This window comes from Corylus avellana, chromosome ca1, assembly GCF_901000735.1.
Source record: "Corylus avellana chromosome ca1, CavTom2PMs-1.0".
Lineage (NCBI taxonomy): Eukaryota > Viridiplantae > Streptophyta > Magnoliopsida > Fagales > Betulaceae > Corylus > Corylus avellana.
The window spans coordinates 12,592,005-12,596,699 of NC_081541.1; positions in this window are offsets into that span (position 1 = coordinate 12,592,005).

The following is a 4,695-nucleotide window of genomic DNA, read 5'->3' on the forward strand; positions in this document are numbered from 1 at the left end:
TTTGGTTATTTTCTTCCTTCTTTTGTCTTATGCACCTTGACAGTCCATTATTTTCTCACGCTTCTTCCATGGATTTAATTCCTTGTGTCTTAGAATGTTTTTAATATGCATGAGTTGTCAAATTGTTTCAATGGACTATTTTTTGTGATTACCAAAAGCCTAAGCTTATGTGGTACATTTAGCCTATGCTTACTCTCTTGCACACATCTAAGCTTAATTTGAGGTTATTTCTTAACTTTAAATGTAAGGTCTGTTAGGTAACTATATGAGGTTTTTGACTAGTCGTATTTTTCACATTGACCATACAGTAGTTGAACCCAAGGCTTAAAAATTTCAGCATTCCTCATTTTGTGGTAAGCACCAAACGTTTAAAGACACTTTCTCAAAGAGAAAAAGAAACAAAATAGTGAGACAAAAATAAAAAGATCATATTCCAAATGGAATTTATTTCACTGTGTCAAACTTGTGCTATTTTCAAAAGAGGGATTTATTGGATGAGAGTGGCTAGTGTTAAGTACTAAAATATTCATATTTTTTGCCCTTAACTTACATGTTTTAATCCTTTAGTTTTAGCTAATTATGTCATTTTAGCTCTTTTATTTGTTTTCCTTGATTTTGTAGGTCATTGGAAGAAAAAGAAGAAATTTCAGAAGTTTTGGACTTAAAAAGAGCTATTTTGAAATTTGGAAGGCTCTGGTAGTGCGATCAATCGCAGGGGAGCTGCGATCGAGCGCACTACAGGCTAGGACCACAACACGCAAGGCAACCGCGATCGACCGCCAGCACATAGAGGATCGATCACAAACCTACGATCGATCACACACGGGCTGCGATGGAGCGCACCTGTGCGTGATGGCCAAGTCAGCCGCCTGCCTTAATATGGAAATTGCAACTTTTAGGGTTTTGTAGCTTTGTGCAAACTAGGGCTCAAACCCAACGATTTTTAGGGTTTCTAGAGTATTCTTAAAGGCCTATAAATAAACTCTTAAGCCTCTAGAAATAGACACTTTTCCAAAGAGAAGAATTGGAGTACTTCAAGTTCAAGTTTCGGGTTTATTCTTTTCCTTTCTTTTATTTTATTTTATGAAGATGTTTCACATCAAACTTATGTGTAACTAATTTATTTAGTCGGGCTAGATTGAAGCCCTAGTTATGTTTAGTTGATATTCAATATTGGCACACTTGTGATGATCATGTTGTGATATTTAACTTGATTAATGCCTGCTTTCATGAATTCCTCATATGTGTGTGCCTGATCAACATGTGCATGTGGTATGGATTAGTTAGTTAAATCAATTTGGATGACTGAGTCTTGGGTTTAACATAAGTAACAAAAGATATCCACACCGGATTCTTGGATTAATCAACATGGGGACCCGGGAGTATACACCCATGCCTTAGGCCTCATATGTTTGTCGATTTCCACAAAAATTATGCTTTCTTAAAGAACAACTTAGTATACACCCATGCTAAATCCTTTAAGAAAGAAAAGAGTTAGAGTATACACCCATGCCTGACTTGTTGCTTAGGAAAATCAATAGCTTAAGGAGTATACACCCATGCCCTTAGGTTGACAAATATTAGATATACATGGCATGATCAAAGCATTGGCATATTGACATTTTATCTAAATATAATTAGTGGTGGACATCAAAGCCCTACCTTTTTATTATTATCAACTCAATCCAACCTTTGTTTTGTTTTACTTTTGGAATTAATTTTAAGCAAAATTCAACAATCCTCGTGGGAATGGCCCCGTATTTGCACACTAAACTACTGTGTTGACCTCGTGCACTTGCGGGTAAAGCATCCAATTATTTGCCAATTAATTTAGATAGATATTTGTGACAACAGCTAGGCCTTAGTATGATAAAGTTTGACTTTTGATTTGATATACTTGTCAAAACCTCTTGTTGGTGAAACTTTCTCCTCATATTGTAAGTTGTTAATTTTTCTCATTGGATAGCTTACACACAAGCATGGGTTGAATTGAACATTTTTCATTGCTTGGGTTAAACAAAACGTGTTCTAGTATTCTCAAGTCTCATGTAAATTTTGAATATTTTTAGATATTTTGGGATATTCATTGCTTGAAAGTATGAGTTTTTTTATGTATCCATCATGTGTGTTTACTTGACTTTTGAGGGGGAGAAACCTTTTCAGTTCAAGTTTCTTGTTGAGATTAAGCCATATATTGAGGGGGAGTTTTTGTTCTTCATGGTCTTGCATTATACTTCATGCATCTTTCTATCTGTGATCATGATTTTTGTTTATGTTATTCTTGTTCCACATATTTTTGATGTATTTTGCGAGTGTTTCAGGAAACATGAGACCTTTTGTCAATTTGTGACAAAAAGGGGAAAGTTATTTTTGGGCAGATGATGCCTATTGGTTTTGTCATCGAATTTCTAAAGGGGGAGTTTGTTGGTTTTTTTGTTAGCAAATTTCGGTGATCAAAACGGACCTTTCAAGAGCCAAGTTTCATATCCATGCAAGGACGTTCGGACGGGAAGCAAGGCCGTCCGGACGCTCGATGAAATCAGTTTTTTCCGAGAGCCTCGTCTGCAAACTCATCTGCAAGCCATCTGGACAAGATAGATAAACAAGAAAACCCGAGAGCTTTGTTTGCAATCTCATTTGCACCCCATCCGGACGCGCCACTCCAAAAGTTTCAAGTTTGGGATGATAACCCTTGCTCCGCCCATGCTTCATCTGGACGGCCCTTGTCTCTTTCCGGATGGCCATGTAAAAAATACTCACATGGCTGTGTTTTACTTGTTCCATCTGGACAATTCTTGTCTCCATCCGAATGCCACGTACATGTAACAGTTTTAATCGATTGTAAACTATGCTAGGTGTAGGGTTTTAAGTGGCTATTATATATATATCTTTATAGAGAGAGAAGTATGAATTTTCACCAGAGAGTTCATGAAAGACTGTGCTTAAAGAGAATATTTTTTGTGAGCCAAAGTATTCCTCTTAGAGGATTTTGGTAGTTTGATTGTGTGCTTCAATTAAGAAGTTTATAGGAAGGGTCCGGTAAAGGAGAATCACGTTGAAAAAGATTGTAAGCAAGGAGACGAGTTGGAGGCTTGTCGATCTTACAGAGCTAAGGACTTGCAAAGAGTTGTAAGTGTTTCCTGTGTCTATAATCTTTGAACATCTCTTGATAGTGATTTTCTGGGTCTGGCTGCCTCGAAGAGGTTTTACTTTTAGATCGTTTTCTAAAAGGTTTCATCTTTGTCACCAAAATCATTATGTCTTATTGATTTACTGTTTTGATTATTTTGGCGATTGACTATAGATTGCTATTTGTTTAATTCAGCATATTGTGATATACACATGCATAGCGTTTTTCACACTCGAAGACAACCGGGTCACCTATCAAACCAGTCTAACCAAGAATCCATTTTAAACTCAATTTAGTCATTAACAACCCATAAATCAATAACAGAAATCTAACATAACCAAGAAAATATACAGAGAATAATACCCATGACCGAAACCTCAAGAAGAGAAAATCCAACATCAAGACCCATTCAATCAAGAATTAAACTCAATTACCCATTTGAAGCTAATAATTTATAACTACTGGAATGGAAATTAGAATCCAAAGAACACTGGTTTTGGCGTTGCTCCGCCACTCACGGCGCTGACTCCCCCTTCACGGCTCTCTCTCTGTCTCACGTTGTCTCTCTGTCTCAGTCTCCCTCTCGGTCTCACCGTCTGCTTGTCTCCTTCTCAATCCTTCTCTCTTGCCTACTCCACCAATCTCAGCCCCAGTTCTCTCACTACTCTGTTACGTTTTCGGGACTCCGAGCGCGTAACTGGTGTATGAACTGGAAAATTACCAGGATCGTTTCTCCTTAGCTTCCCTATTATTGAGAAAATAAGCAAAACAATTCTAGCGGTAGCATTTTCGAGGAATCCTGGACCTACTTTGGTAGAGCAATTCGAGAAGCTCTTAAACTCCCACAAACACAAAGTTTGAATAAATTCTTGACTGACTTCTTATTCCATAGCAATGCAGTATTTAAAGAATAGAATTACAACTGAAATATAGTCCCACATGTGTGTGACTTATGACTCCTAAAGCAATAAAGATAAGAACTCCTAAAACAATAAAGATAAGACTCCTAAAGCAATAAGGGTAAGATCTCCTCAAGCGATAAGAATAAGAACTACTAAAACAATAAAGATAAGACTCCTAATGGAAATAATAAGAACTCTAAGGCCTCGTTTGGTTCGCGGATTGTCTAGTCCATTGGAAAAGGATTAGCTACCACTGGGATTAGCTACCACTGGGAATAGATTAGCTAGTCTTATTCCTTTGTTTGGTTGTAACGCTGGAATAGACTACCTAATCCCATTCTTTCATTTGGTACAATGCAATATGTTGATGAATAGAATCGTATTATGATCTTATTTCTTAAAATACCCTTATAATATAAATACAATTTATATTATTAAGGACTTTCATTCTTTTCTTTTTATTGAAAGATAAAAAATTTTACTATAATTTTTTTTTTTTAGTTATGTCATGTATATATAATTTTATATATATATACACGCTTGAACAAGTATGAATAACCTGTGTTCAAGCGTGTGTGTGTATATATATATACACGCTTGAACACAGGTTGTACGCTTGAACACAGGTTATATATATATATAACTAAATTAAAAATCAAACTG